Source organism: Gymnogyps californianus, unplaced genomic scaffold (assembly GCF_018139145.2).
Source record: "Gymnogyps californianus isolate 813 unplaced genomic scaffold, ASM1813914v2 HiC_scaffold_250, whole genome shotgun sequence".
NCBI lineage: Eukaryota > Metazoa > Chordata > Aves > Accipitriformes > Cathartidae > Gymnogyps > Gymnogyps californianus.
The window spans coordinates 1-16,610 of record NW_026114131.1 but is presented as its reverse complement, the minus strand read 5'-3'; the positions used below and the strand labels follow the sequence as shown (position 1 = coordinate 16,610).

The window sequence follows — 16,610 nt, the reverse complement described above, 5'->3', positions numbered from 1 at the left end:
CCTTCCTACAAAAGTTTTCAAAAAACGAGGCCTCCTGTTAAAGAGTTATAAGCTTGGGACAAATTGGGCAGCTCGCAAACAAGTTTAGTTTGCGAAAGAAATGAAAAAAAAAAAATTTCCCCCTAAGGGGAAAAATGTTTTTCTTTCATGGTTTCAAAATCTCTGTAAAGTTCTCACCTTTCACTCGTGGATAAGGAATATTAACAAGTAGTGTGCAAACGGCACATTATATTCGTCAGAACTAGAAGAGATCATGAAATTGAAGAGAGCTCTGTACTAGGCAAGGGAATAGGTAAGCTTTATGGGAAGCGTCTCATGTCAACAAATACAAAACGACCAACTAGTGGAAGAAATTCAGAGATGAGAAAGGAAAGTAACAGCAGCCCTGGGAAAACCGACAGGGGAAAAAAAAAAAAAAGACTGAAAACCGGGAGTTCACCTTAGGAAAGAGAGTAATAAAAGCAGGATACAAATAACATCACAAAAAAGGTTAGACAGGGAGCTCCCATTCTCCCTAACATAAACTCCGGAACTACAGCCAGCGACAGGAAAACATGGGAAAGGAGATTATGACTCGTACGCTAGGGCTGAGTCTATCCTTTTCCCATGCAGGAACAGGCGGACATAGCCGTAGGGGCCAGCTCGCTCCCGCCCCAGCACCCCCGCAGGCCTAACGGCCGCGAGCCCCCCCCCGAGGCGCCGCGGCTGCCCCGGCTCCACGGGCAAGGAGCTGCTCCGCTCAGTCGCCAAAACCCAGGAGCTCCCCTCGGGCCGGCGGCGACACTCAGGGCGCCCGGGTGGCCCGAGGAGCAGAGGCCCATGACCGCCACCGCCCCCTTCCCGCCCATTACCATGGCAGCTCCGCTCAGTTCTGCCCGGCCCACGTCCCCGTCTACGCTCGCTCCGCGCTCACTAGCTGTGCCGGACCACTCCCAGGGAAGACCGCGCAGGCGAAAAAGAGGACAGGTCAACAGGAAGAATGGAGCCTTCGCCCGCCTGTCTCTTCTCTGGGGCGTGGGGTGGGAGTCCGTGAGGCGTCCACGGCACTGCCTCGGGCCGAGTCCTGAGCGCTGGACTCGCGTCGAGGTCGCAGGCCCCACCGGGAACGGGAGCGGTCCCGAGGTGGGGGCGCCTGGCAGTTGGAGCGCCCTTGGTCGGTTCCCCCGCTCCCCGGGGAGCGGGGGGGGCACGGGTGGGCGTGTTCGTGTTTGGGTGGAAACTTGTTGCCTGAAGCGGTGTCTCGTACATAAAATGACTGAGCTTTCTGCGGAGCTGTGGGGGGATTTCTTGGGTGCAGTTGACCACTGTGCAGAATTATAGGCCAGGGACACCATATTTCTACTTCATCGGGAAGACACCCTTAGGCTAAGAGGCACTGCATTGCAGCGTCTGTATTACTGAAGCTGTGCTGCTTACAGCTGTGGAATTAACTGTTCTGGATCACTGCCCTAAGCTGAAGGAGTAGGAGAAGCCTCTAGGCTGTGTTTTGACATATGGTATTGTCGTGGTTTAACCCCAGCCAGCAACTAAGCCCCACACAGTTGCTCGCTCACTGCCCCCACAATGGGATGGGGGAGAGAATCGGAAGGGTAAAAGTGAGAAAACTCATGGGTTGAGATAAAGACAGTTTAATAGGGAAAGCAAAAGCCACGCACACAAGCAAAGCAAAACAAGGAATTCATTCACTGCTTCCCATCGGCAGGCAGATGTTCAGCCATCTCCAGGAAAGCAGGGCTCCATCACGCGTAATGGTTACTTGGGAAGACAAATGCCATAACTCCAAACATTTCCCCCCTTCCTTCTTCTTCCCCCAGCTTTATATGCTGAGCATGACGTCCTATGGTATGGAATATCCCTTTGGCCAGTTGGGGTCAGCTGTCCCGGCTGTGTCCCCTCCCAGCTTCTTGTGCACCCCTTGCTGGCTGGGCAGTGTGAGAAGCAGAAAAGGCCTTGACTCTGTGTAAGCACTGCTCAGCAATAGCTAAAACATCCCTGTGTTATCAACACTGTTTCCAGCACAAATCCAAAACATAGCCCCATACTAGCTGCTATGAAGAAAATCAACTCTACCCCAGCCAAAACCAGCACAGGTATTGATGTGTCCACATATGGATGTGTCCAGCAACTCAAAGCTCTGTGGCTATGATCGTAATGTAAATGTGAGTGTCCTGGTTTCGGCTGGGACAGAGTTAATTTTCTTCTTAGTAGCTGGTACAGTGCTGGGTTTTGGATTTAGTGTGAGAATGATGTTGATAACACACTGATGTTTTAGTTGTTGCTAAGGAGCGCTTATCTTAAGCCAAGGGCTTTTCAGTTTCCCATGCTCTGCCAGCAAGCAGGTGTGCAAGAAGCTGGGAGGGAGCAGAGCCGGGGCAGCTGACCCGAACTAGCCAAAGGGGTATTCCATACCATGGAACGTCATGCCCAGTATATAAACAGGGGGAGTTGGCCGGGAGGCGCGGATCGTGGCTTGGGAACTAACTGGGCATCGGTCAGCAGGTGGTGAGCAATTGCATTGTGCATCACTGGTGGTTTTTTTTTTTTGGTGTTTGTTTGTTTGTTTTTTTTTCCCTTCCTCCCCCTCCTTTTTTGTTATATTCCTTTTATTACTATTATTATAATATTATATTTCATTATTACTATTGTTAGTATTATATTTTACTTTAGTTATTAAACTGTTCTTATCTCAACCCACGAGTTTTACTTTTTTTTTTTTTTTCCCCTCTTTCCTCCTCCTCACCCCACTGGGAGGGGGAAGGGGGAAGCGGCTGCGTGGTGCTGAGTTGCTGGCTGGGGTTAAACCACGACAGTTTTTGGCGCCCAACGTGGGGCGTAAAGGGTTGAGATAACGACAGATCTGACCAGAGCGTGTTAAAACGAATTTGTTATTTGTTGTATTGTATTAGTTTAGTGGTCGCCGGTCACAATGTTGGGTTATTGGCTCTTAGAGTTGTGGTGTTCGTTCTTAGAGTTGTGTTATGTATCACCTCACTTGCCGTATATAGTCCCTGTGCTGCTGCTTATCACCCATAAGGTGAGGTGGATTAAGGTTTTCGCTTTGCTTTACTATGTAACACTGGTTTATGGTACGATAAAATTATTGGTTGTGGGACTAATCCGGTATTTGTACTCAGCATTGCCGTTATCTCTGTACTTTGGGAGCTATCTAGCGGAAACTGTTAATAATTACACCCTTTCCCTTTCCTCCTCGGGGAGCCAATCTATGGGGGAGACACCTTCCTTCACCTTCCCCTCCTCCTCCAGGCTAATTACAGTAGTGTTTGAGCATTTCGAAAATTTTGAATATCCTTGGAATGTTGAAACATAGTCCTATAGCTAGGCACTAGCTTGTTCCTGAATGTGGTTCAGGTCTTGTTCAGGGTTAAACAACTATTTAGGAGATCTGCCCCAAAGAGATCTGCCCCAAAGCTGCAGAGTTATGAGTGGCAGGGTGTGTGGGGTAGCATGAGTAAATGCCTAGGACGGTGGGGACCTCCAGTGTTTTGGAACTTCACCCTTGAACAAGTGCAGAATCCTGAAAAACTAGTAGAACATTTGGAAAAAGTATGCTGTCACCCCGACAATTCCAGGGAGACACAAATCACTGCAATGTGCTGGGGCCTGGCTCATGCCTACCGAGCTCTGTTTAACACTATTCAAGGGGAAGCGAAGGTCTCTGGATCTGACAACAAGATGACAGCCACTGCAGCCCCTCCAGCCCCGGCGACAGGCACTGCAGCCACTCCGACCCCAGCAACAGACGCTGCAGCCACTCCGACCCCCGTGACAGACACTGCAGCCTCTCCGGCCCCGGCAACAGGTACTACGGTTACTGCAACGCCTGTGACGGGCACTGCAGCTGATCCAGAGAACCAACCCATGCCGGTATCAGTCGCTCCTATACAGAAGAAGAAATATACAAAAAAATCAGTTCGTTTAGCGAAGGATGAAGATGAACCAGGGTCATCACGAGAACAGGAGGAAGAGGCAGAACCAGAGATAATCACCCGATCCCTATCCTTGAGTGAGCTGCGGGATATGTGAAAAGATTTCAGCAATTGTCCAGGTGAGCACATTATCACCTGGCTGCTCCGATGCTGGGACAATGGGGCTAGTAGCCTGGAATTAGAGGGTAAGGAAGCCAAGCAATTGGGATCACTTGCTAGGGAAGGTGGCATTGATAAGGCGATTGGAAAAGGGACACAAGCCCTCAGCCTCTGGAGGCGACTCCTGTCAAGTGTGAAGGAAAGGTATCCCTTCAAGGAAGATGTTATATGTCAACCAGGCAAGTGGACCACCATGGAAAGAGGTATCCAGTACCTGAGGGAATTAGCCATGCTAGAGATGATTTATTATGACCCAGACAATGCACAATTACCCAGAGATCCAGATGAAGTCCAATGCACACGACCCATGTGGCGGAAGTTTGTACGGAGCGCACCATCATCGTATGCCAATGCATTGGCAGTACTAACTTGGAAAGACGAAGAGGCACCGACAGTGGATGAAATGGCTCGCCAACTCCGGCAATACGAAGAAAATCTCTCTTCCTCCCTACAAGCCTGTGTCTCGGCTGTGGAAAAACTGTCCGAAAAGTCCGAAGAACAGATCGAACTGATCGAAAAGTCCTACTCCCCACCTGTACAGACCAATATCTCAGCTATTAGGAGTGAGCGTTCCTCTGATCAAGAGAGAGAATATAGAAAGTACACACCACGGGGTACCCTGTGGTTTTACCTGCGTGACCACAGAGAGGACATGAGGAAGTGGGATGGAAAACCTACCTCGGTCCTAGATGCACGGGTACGTGAATTGAAAGGAAAAACAACCAGAAAAGGGGATTCTTCCAGGAAAGATGCCGCTCCGGTTGCCAGACAAAGTAGAAGGGCTTCTGACCCTCTTGAAGGGACCTCTAAGTCATTTTTACAAGAAGTGAGTAACAAATACTCTGACCAGGATTAGAGGGGCCCTGCCTCCAGCCAGGTGGAGGAAAGGGACAACCGGGTTTACTGGACTGTGTGGATTCGATGGCCTGGCACATCAGACCCACAGGAGTATAAGGCTCTAGTGGACACCGGTGCACAGTGTACCCTAATGCCATCAAGCTATAAAGGGGCAGAACCCATCTGTATTCTGGGGTGACAGGGGGATCCCAACAGCTAACTGTCTTGGAGGCTGAAGTGAGCCTAACTGGGAATGAGTGGCAGAAACACCCCATTGTGACTGGCCCAGAGGCCCCATGCATCCTTGGCATAGACTATCTCAGGAGAGGGTATTTCAAGGACCCAAAGGGGTACCGGTGGGCTTTGGTATAGCTGCCTTGGAGACAGAGGGAATTGAACAGTTGTCCACCTTGCCCGGACTCTCTGAGGACCCTTCGGTTGTGGGGTTGCTGAGGGTCGAAGAACAACAGGTGCCGATCGCTACCACAAGGGTGCACCAGTGGCAATATCGCACCAACCGAGACTCCCTGATTCCCATCCATATGCTGATTCGTCGACTGGAGAGCCAAGGAGTGATCAGCAGGACTCGCTCACCCTTTAACAGCCCCATATGGCCAGTGCGAAAGTCTAATGGAGAATGGAGACTAACAGTAGACTATCGTGGCCTGAATGAAGTCACACCACCGCTGAGTGCTGCCGTGCCAGACATGCTAGAACTTCAATATGAACTGGAGTCAAAGGCAGCCAAGTGGTACGCCACAAGTGATATCGCTAATGCATTTTTCTCAATCCCTTTGGCAGCAGAGTGCCGGCCACAGTTTGCTTTCACTTGGAGGGGCGTCCAGTACACCTGGAATCGACTGCCCCAGGGGTGGAAACACAGCCCCACCATTTGCCATGGACTGATCCAGACTGCACTGGAAAAAGGTGAAGCTCCAGAACACCTGCAGTACATTGATGACATCATCGTATGGGGCAGCACAGCAGAAGAAGTTTTTGAGAAAGGGGAGAAAATAATCCAAATCCTTCTGAAAGCCGGTTTTGCCATAAAACAGAGTAAGGTGAAGGGACCCGCACAGGAGATCCAGTTTTTAGGAATAAAATGGCAAGACGGACGTCGTCACATCCCAATGGATGTGATCAACAAAATAGCAGCTATGTCTCCACCGACTAGTAAACAGGAAACACAGGCTTTCTTAGGGGTTGTGGGTTTTTGGAGAATGCATATTCCAAATTAGAGTCTGATTGTAAGCCCTCTCTATCAAGTGACCCGGAAGAAGAATGATTTTAAATGGGGCCCTGAGCAACAACAAGCCTTTGAACAGATTAAACGGGAGATAGTTCATGCAGTAGCCCTTGGGCCAGTCCGGGCAGGACCAGATGTTAAAAATGTGCTCTGCACCGCAGCCGGGGAGAATGGCCCTACCTGGAGTCTCTGGCAGAAAGCACCTGGGGAGACCCGAGGTCGACCTCTAGGGTTTTGGAGTTGGGGATATCGAGGATGTGAGGCCCGCTATACTCCAACTGAAAAGGAGATATTAGCAGCATATGAAGGAGTTCGAGCTGCCTCAGAAGTGGTTGGTACTGAAACACAGCTCCTCTTAGCACCCCGACTGCCGGTGCTGGGCTGGATGTTCAAAGGGAAGGTCCCTTCTACACATCATGCAACTGATGCTACATGGAGTAAGTGGGTTGCACTGATCACACAATGAAGTCGAATAGGAAACCCCAGTCGCCCAGGAATTCTGGAAGTGATCACGGACTGGCCAGAAGGCAAAGATTTTGGAATATCGCCAGAGGAGGAGGTGACGGGTGCTGAAGAGGCCCCACTGTATAATAAACTGCCAGAAAATGAGAGGCAATATGCCCTGTTCACTGATGGGTCCTGTCGCATTGTAGGAAAGCATCGGAGGTGGAAGGCGGCTGTATGGAGTCCTATAGGACAAGTTGCAGAAACTGCTGAAGGAGAAGGTGAATTGAGTCAGTTTGCAGAGGTGAAAGCCATCCAGCTGGCTTTAGGCATTGCTGAACGAGAAAAATGGCCAATACTTTATCTCTCTACTGACTCATGGATGGTGGCAAATGCTCTGTGGGGGTGGTTGCAGCAATGGAAGCGGAGTAACTGGCAACGCAGAGGGAAACCCATCTGGGCTGCCCCATTGTGGCAAGATATTGCTGCCCGGCTAGAGAACCTGGTTGTGAAAGTACGTCATGTAGATGCCCATGTACCTAAGAGTCGGGCCACTGAAGAACATCAAAACAACCAACAGGTAGACAAGGCTGCTAGGATTGAAGTAGCTCAGGTAGATCTGGATTGGCAGCATAAGGGTGAATTATTCATGGCTCGGTGGGCCCATGACACCTCAGGCCATCAGGGAAGAGATGCAACATATAGATGGGCTCGTGATCGAGGGGTGGACCTGACCATGGACACTATCGCACAGGTCATCCATGAATGTGAAACATGCGCTGCAATTAAGCAAGCCAAGCAGTTAAAGCCTCTTTGGTATGGGGGACGATGGCTGAAATACAAATATGGAGAGGCCTGGCAGATTGACTATATCACACTCCCACAAACCCACCAAGGCAAGCGCCATGTGCTTACAATGGTGGAAGCAACCACCGGATGGCTGGAAACATATCCCGTGCCCCATGCCACCACCCGGAACACTATCCTGGGCCTCGAGAAGCAAATCTTATGGCGACACGGTACCCCAGGAAGAATTGAGTCAGACAACGGGACTCATTTCCGGAACAATCTCATAGACACCTGGGCCAAAGAGCATGGCATTGAGTGGGTGTATCACATCCCCTATCATGCACCAGCCTCTGGGAAAATCGAGCGATACAATGGGTTGTTAAAGACTACATTGAGAGCAATGGGTGGTGGGACCTTCAAACATTGGGATACACATCTAGCAAAGGCCACCTGGTTAGTCAACACTAGAGGATCTGTCAATCGAGCTGGCCCTGCCCAACCAGAACTTTTACATGCTGTAGAAGGGGATAAAGTCCCTGTAGTGCACATAAAAAATATGCTAGGGAAGACAGTCTGGGTTGCTCCTGCCTCAGGCAAAGGCAAACCCATTCGTGGGATTGCTTTTGCTCAAGGGCCTGGGTGCACTTGGTGGGTGATGCGGAAGGATGGGGAAGTCCGATGTGTGCCTCAAGGGGATTTGATTTTAGGCGAGAACAGCTAATAGATTAAATTGTATGCTATATAATCCTGCCACTGTATGTCATCATTATTATAACTGTTATATGCTATATTAATGGTATTACAGTAAGAATCCCTTAGATTAATGAAGAATGAACTTTGACAAGTACTGAGTGAAGTGCAGTAGTGATGGAACCAGGACTGACTTCAGCATGCAACAATCCGACACCACACACCATCCTCCTGCTGCGCCCAATGTCACCTGCCTGCCACATCACACCGAAGCCCAATCCTGCTCTGCCGACTGAGCAGACTTTGCACCATCCCTCCTGCCCAGACAGACTGTTATGACAGATGGAGCTCAAAGTCATGGACTGAATGAACTGAACAGATATTTGATAGAGATGGCCCATAGACCGCGGGAATGATATCTATATGTATATATTAAAAGACAGGAAAGGTGATGGTGATTAATTGGAAATGTATTGGAAAGTGTGGGATCTGGGCATAACGTAAATGGTATAGAATAAGGGGTGGATATTGTCCTGGTTTCGGCTGGGACAGAGTTAATTTTCTTCTTAGTAGCTGGTACAGTGCTGGGTTTTGGATTTAGTGTGAGAATGATGTTGATAACACCCTGATGTTTTAGTTGTTGCTAAGTAGCGCTTATCTTAAGCCAAGGACTTTTCAGTTTCCCATGCTCTGCCAGCAAGCAGGTGTGCAAGAAGCTGGGAGGGAGCAGAGCCGGGGCAGCTGACCCGAACTAGCCAAAGGGGTATTCCATACCATGGAACGTCATGCCCAGTATATAAACAGGGGGGAGTTGGCCGGGAGGCGCGGATCGTGGCTCGGGAACTAACTGGGCATCAGTCAGCGGGTGGTGAGCAATTGCATTGTGCATCACTGGTGGTTTTTTTGTTTTGTTTTTTTTTGTGTTTGTTTGTTTGTTTGTTTTTTTCCCTTCCTCCCCCTCCTTTTTTGTTATATTCCTTTTTATTATTATTATTATTATATTATATTTCATTATTACTATTGTTAGTATTATATTTTACTTTAGTTATTAAACTGTTCTTATCTCAACCCACGAGTTTTACTTTTCCCCCCCCCCCCCCCCTCTTTCCTCCTCCTCACCCCACTGGGAGGGGGAAGGGGGAAGCGGCTGCGTGGTGCTTAGTTGCTGGCTGGGGTTAAACCACGACAGAGTTTAACACTGTTCCACAGATGCAAGCCTGCCAGTTCAGTAACAAATGCTATTGCACAGGTATTAACAGTTAGGATGTAAAAATCAGAGACAAAACCAGAAAACCAGATTATTTTAGGTGGGCCAGTTAAACAATGAAATAGGTAGATGCCAGTGCTTAGAATTTAAGCTACGATACCTGAGTGGGACCTTGAATCTCTTAACAACAACAGGGATACATTTGTCTTTGGAAGAAAATGAGATGTGGTTGATCTTCTGTTTTCTGGCAGTACCTTAAAAATTGTTGTGCTGAAATTCTTTGTATACATTCAGAAAGCCAAGGTAATAGTCGCTTTAAAAGGCAGCATCTGTATGGGCGAAAGCAGAGTTTGAGTGGCTTTAGTCTACCAAGAATCTAGAAGTCTGAGCACAAAGCCACAGTGGAAACCCCTTTTATTATGTTTGCACAAAATCCTAGCATATTCTTGACTAAAATGGGAGTAAGCTATTCAAGGGTAATTAAGGGAGAACAGAAGCTAGATGCACCTTTATGAAAAAAAAAAATTCCTCATTTTTCTTCTTATTCTGTTTAGTCCTTGAATTTGAACATGTTTATCTTGAAAATCTACCATGTGCTTCAATGTATGAATGCAGTTACATGCACAGAGATGTTATTACACATGTAGCATGTACTAAGTGTCTTCTTTTTTTTCCCCCACTGTATCTCATTGTCAGAGATGTATTTTTGTATATGCTAGGAAGTTTTCATTGTAGAAGTTTAATAATGGAAAGTTATTATGTCCAGAGGTGGTATTTTAAGATTTTTTGAAAACTAAGTGCAGAGGAAAGGGCGTACTGAGAAGCAATATAAAAATTGTTTAAATAGACTAAAAGGGGTTCTTAAAATCCTTATTGCAATGTGCAATATTTACAGTAATAAGAGAAACTGACTGTCTGAACAAAATATGATTCAGCAGAACTGCACAGATTGAGGAGATAGCTTTCTTCTCATATATATAAAAAAATATTTATTTATTAGGAAAGTGGTGTGGAAGTGTGTAATATGTGTATTTTTTTTCTTTTTAATTTTCTTTTGTAATTCTAGGACAGATTTTATCATAACAGCCAGTCACGATGGACATGTAAAATTCTGGAAAAAAATAGAAGAAGGGATTGAGTTTGTTAAACACTTCCGTAGCCACTTAGGTAAGAAGTTGCTTTTTCTTCTATAAAGGAACTCACTTTTTCCCCCCCCTGTGGGGGGTTCTGTGATTCATTTACTGCAATCAGGGATTAAATGATATCTACCTATCTTCCTTCATTCCCCTGTCCTGTTACATTCTGCTCCCAAACTGCAGGAGGGATAGGGTGAGAATAAAACATGTCAGACTCCTCCTGCACATATCCCCTACATCCTTTGCATTGCCTTGTGCTCCACCTTTGGGGAGAATGTCTAAGACAGGAAGAAACTGTCTATTTAAAAACAAGTGAACAGGGTACATAAAATCCAGAGAAGTTTAAAAAAAAAAGTTACTTTAAGTAAAGGTACCTTCATCCCTTATCATCTTTTTTTCACGGAGTCAGGTCTCTTCACTTTGATGTGGTGAATATTCTTATTTTGCATAGATTTCCCCTCCCCCCCGCAGCATGGTTATTTTCATCTGGAATTATTGCAACTGTAGAGTAATTTCTGCATCAATGCCATGATTATCAGCTGAATTGCAATTAAGAATTTTAACCCAATTTTCTGGGTTAGTAAGTACACATAGCTCTTCTCTACTGTGATAGGCATTGAATAGGCCTGACAGAAAATGAAGGTCTCATTGCTATTAGAAATGATGATATGCCTGATGGAAAAAACAGTTTGATATGCAGATTGTCACAATAAGTAAAATATATAATAATAGATAGTAAAAGTACCGTTTCTTTTTAGAGTTAGAAAAAAAATATTATCGTGGGTTCTTAATCTTAACTATCAGCTTCTCATTACATACAGAAACAAAATGTGAGAATGAAGCCTACCAAGCAAAAATAAGTATTGTGAAAAACTTGTGGAAGGCTCAATTGCAGAGTAATTTTGAGTATTATGTGTGTTAATAGCAGGACTGTAATAGTTTATAGAGTTCTGCTGCTTTTTCTCTTTTGAGAGATGCAAGCCAAAGAGCATATAATTTTTTACCCTATCATAATGTTGTTCTCAATTTTTTTAAATGAACATTTTAAATGAAATAATTGTAATTATAATCTTTCATTTATGTAGATGGTACGTAGTTCATTATCATGTATCTGATTCTAAACAGTGATAGGATACAAAGTGGGTTTTTTTATTTTTTTATTTTTTAGTTTTTAATTAAAGTCATGTAGGGTTTTTTAAGTCAAAAAAGGTGGAGAAACAGCTGAGAAACAGGTTTAGACCTCTGTAGGTTTTTTCCCTGTGGAATATTGAAGTGAAGGATGTCCCTTTCCTGTGTCTTAATAGTATGTTAACTTTTTTTAATAGGTGATATTGAGAGTACTGCTGTTAGTTCGGAGGGCGCATTATTCTGTTCAGTTGGAGATGACAAAGCAATGAAGGTGTTTGACGTAGTCAACTTTGATATGATCAACATGCTGAAACTTGGGTAAGTTACTTAGTTCTTGAAAATGTTTAGGATTATAAATGAGGTTTATTTTGCATAAGAGGTAAATAACTTGTTTTATTTGAGTTTTTTTGGTTTTTTTTCCCCCAATCAGATGAAGCTAAGTAAGTTGCATTATCCAAAATGCATCCAGTGGCTGGAGACTGCCTGACTGAATAGAAAAATTTGACTCTGTATGCACAATACGTATGAGTGGAGTAGGTCTACGCCTTTCCTCAGTGTCAAATATTATGCACAAAGACGTGGTGTTTCTCAAAATACTTAGCTAGACATAATTTTTCTTCTGTTGTTTGGCACTGAATTTAAAAATTATAGCCAACTAATAGTTCCAGTAGAGAAGGAACTCGGCCTGTATGTATTGTCTTATTTGTTGTCATAGGGATAGCAATTTTCTTCTGTTAGAAAGAACGTTGTTGTTTTCCTTAGTCTTGCTATTGTAGGATTTCTGTAGCTAAAGAATCTGGGAGAAATAGGAATGGATGTTATTGGAATTATATCAATACCAGAGGAAAACAAGCCCCACACTGTTACAAGAGTGGGTTTGGAGAGTAGGAGGATCAATGAATGCTATACCAAAATTGGTAGAAATACTGATGTTTCCACAAGCCTTTTAAAATTGGAAAACATTTATTCCACATAGTCTACTATTTGTTGGTTAATTGTGAAACTGAATAAAAGTATAAACAACAACAACAAAAAGGTTTTCAGAATGCCTATAAAAATGTTTATGTTAGCTGCTTTGCTGGTTATAGTTTTAGTAACATCCTCCAGATAACGTACTTAGTCCATAGGAATTGATTCCCTCTTGGCTGTGTGCTGTGGAAAAATTCCAGTTAGCCCCAGTCTTTTGTTTTTGCTGATGTTTTCTACTTAGCAGCCCTGTATTGTCACTACAAAATTGGTAAAATTATAGGATGAAATAAAATTAATTTAATATTAAAAAACCCACTTAATTTGATGTTACGATAGAAGGTGTATTTTTTTCCTGTTTGAGAATTCAGGGAAAACTGAGGTAGAATTTAAATCCATTTTGCTTCAGGGATACCCTGAATGCTACCTATAACATTTGTCTATAGTATGTCCCTGATTTATCTTTGAATAGTTTTTTTTCAACCTCAGTAATCTAGACCCTCCTCTCCCCATATATTGTTTTTCAGAGATAATTGGGTTTGACCTGAAGTGAACTCTTTAATGAAGAAAAGTATACAGCTGTAATATAAGCATTGTCCTGAATAGCCTTTTAAAATTTAATGTTTGTTGCTCTATCTTCTGCATTACTGTTTATTGAGCAGATAGTTTCTGTTGACCTGACTGAGGTTTTTTTCATGGCTGTTTGCTCAGGCTTGCAATGATTAATGTAGAATCATAAGCTTTGTGTGATCTTTTCAGCTCACATTATCTTGTGTTGTCTGCTTTGATAGGTATATGCCATTATGTTGCATGGTTGATTAGCTTTGTCTCAAATTCTTCAGATCCTTTCAGTTTTAACTAATCTATACAGTGTGGCTATCTGCAAATCCCTATGCTTTATGCTTCCATCAATGATCTGGAGAAGAGTGGCTATTTCTACAGAAACTTTGGATAATGACGCATAGATCAATGAAACATCTTATTTATTTATTTATTTGATCCTATTTCTTCTAGGGAACCTGAGACAAAGTTCTGATTATGTTTCTCTGTTTGAGAATCTTTACCAGACAGGCATTGCAAATCCAAATGATTAGTGTCTGTCATCTGCCAGTCCCTCAGTATCTGTTAGTTTGATTTGTGAAAGGATACTAAATACGAGTTTCCTATGGAGACTGTATAATTTCTTTGTGGTCTGTCATTTAGTTTCTGAGTTCTGGTTCTCAGAATCTTTGGTTACAGACTTTTTTTAAAAACAGACATAACTTATATTATTGACCGTATCTCTGGCTCGTTTTATTTGTAGAGTACATTTTTGCTAGTAGCAAATGAGTTCCTTCTTAAATGCATTCAGAACGCTTATTGAATATAGGGTGATTGTCTTAATTTTACTTACATCTTGATAATTAAATTATAATTTTTTTTTTTTGCAAGACCTAGTTGTACTTTTCTGTAAGTATATGGCAAAGGTGCAGTTGTCTTCATTTGCACTGAAGCATTAATCACTTAACAGATGGAAGAGAAATGCTATTGAGTGATAGAAGTTGAGTAGTAATCTTTAATGCCACTGGTGCTATTTAGCTGGATTTCCATCCTTATTTTTCTTTTATATCCACCTTCTACCTCTGCTTTCTGTCACAGCCTCTTTATGAAACAATATGGAAGCAACAGAAATTGTCGTACATCCACTGATTTGTGTTGCTTGGAAAAGCTTGGTTATAACACTGTTGAATTTTAGCAAGACAGATATTAGCAAGACTAGTAAATAAAGTTCAAAATTTACTTCTGATATTTGATTTCAAGTTTATAGTGTAACTATTCTTATCTAAGTAAAACCTGTTCTTGTTTCTTTTTTTTTTTTTTTCTTTTTTTCTTTTTTTGTTTTCCTTCTACTCTTTGTTGCAGCTACTACCCTGGCCAATGTGAATGGGTATATTGCCCTGGACATGCCATATCTTCTGTTGCAACATCTGAGAAGAGCACAGGAAAAATATTCATATATGATGGATGAGGAAATAACCAGCCACTTCATGTTTTTGATAAATTCCATATATCCTCTCTTACTCAGATACGGTTAAACCCTATCTACAAAGTAGTAGTGTCTTCTGCCAAATCTGGAATGATTGAGTGCTGGACTGGTACTCCTCACGAATATAAATTTCCCAAGAATGTGAACTGGGAGTATAAAACAGATACTGATCTATATGAATTTGCTAAATGCAAGGCTTACCCATCCAGTGTAAGTTTTTCCATTTTTTTGATGGGGAAGGTCATGAAAGTCTTTGATGAATCTCTGAGTGTGAGTTTGGTCTTGCTTCTTTTTTTCTCTACTTATTTGAATTTATTTACCAGCACATTCACCTATATTATCATGTTTCTAAAGCTGAGCTTTATTGCTATATTTTTATTGCAGAAAAGGTTTTCCATGTTTTCTTCCTTGCTTCTTGTATTGCTTTGCCCCAAAATTAATTCTTACTAATTTATGTTAGTTATGCAGTGAAACTGAGTTGTTGATTTTCATCTGTGTTTTCATACTGCTAGATTTCTTTTAACTAGAAAGCAATTAGGGAAAATACCTATTTCAAATAACATCATAATAATGAAAATAATTAAATTTGTAATCTTCTAAGAACTTTTAGACAGCTACACACTTTTCTTTCTTTGCTTGAGCCTACTAATACAACATGCCTATTAGGTCATTAAAATAAAGGGAGTATTACTTGTATTTATTTTAATTCTTCAAATAAGTTTGAGTGGAGTAGTCTCACTTGAATTCTGTATTTTCTAAGCATGTGGATTGGTGTTTTGCTGGGTCAAAAGTTTAAAATATGTTCATATAATAGTGATTTATTTTTTTTTCTTTAGATGTTTACTGAACTTCAGCAGATGAGACAGCAACTACCAGACATGGAGTTTGGCCAACATGTGGCAGTTGAGCGTGAGCTGGAGAAAATGGATGCAATAAGATTAATTAATATGATGAAACTGGACACTTTGTTCTCTATGGAACAATGTTGGGCATTAAGGTCATAAATGTAGAGACTAACAGGTAAGTTCCAGTGAGACGTATGGAGATAAATATATTTGTTTCAAAGTCTATATTCAGTTAAATTTATAGTATATTTAAAACTTGATATGACTGTGGGTGTCTCTAATCTTTTTTTGTTGTTGTTATTTGGGAGCCTTGAATTAGACTGTAGATAAGATATTCCCATGCTTAGTAATGAGTTGTTGCAGTTTAAAGCTTAGTAAAACGAGGAGAAAATATGGCAAGCATATTCATATTAAAAATGTGTCATCAATTCATCTCTGGCTAACTGGATGTGATAACAAAGTAAATGTGGATCATGTGGTTGGGATTTTATTGGGTAGTGTGGTGGGTTGACCCTGGCTGGATGCCAGGTGCCCACCAAAGCTGCTCTATCACTCCTCTCCTCAGCTGGACAGGGGAGAGAAAATATAATGAAAGGCTCGTGGGTTGAGATAAGGACAGGGAGATCACTCAGCAATTACCGTCATGGGCAAAACAGACTCGACTTGGGGAAAAATTAGTTTAATTTATTACCAGTCAAATCAGAGTAGGGTAATGAGAAATAAAACCAAATCTTAAAACACCTTCCCCCCATCCCTCCCTTCTTCCCGGGCTCAACTTCACTCCTGAATTCTCTACCTCCTCCCCCACAGCGGTGCAGGGGGACAGGGAATGGGGGTTGTGGTCAGTTCATCACACATTGTCTCTGCCACTCCTTCCTCCTCACACTCTTCCCCTGCTCCAGCGTGGGGTCCCTCCCACGGGAGACAGTCCTTCACGAACTTCTCCAACGGGAGTCCTTCCCATGGGCTGCAGTCCTCCACGAACTGTTCCAGCGTGGGTCCCATCCACAGGGCGCAGTCCTTCAGGAACAGACTGCTCCAGCGTGGGTCCCCCGTGGGGTCACAAGTCCTGCCAGCAAACCTGCTTCAGCGTGGGCTCCTCTCTCCACGGGTCCACAGGTCCTGCCAGGAGCCTGCTCCAGCACAGGCTTCCCACAGGGTCACAGCCTCCTTTGGGCATCCACCTGCTC

General features: G+C 43.5%; 1 pseudogene; it reads left to right on the top strand.

The window, feature by feature from the left end:
• Positions 1–253: 253 nt before the first annotated feature.
• Positions 254–15,599, top strand: LOC127028182 (peptidylprolyl isomerase domain and WD repeat-containing protein 1-like; annotated as a pseudogene).
• The last annotated feature ends 1,011 nt before the right edge of the window (positions 15,600–16,610 follow it).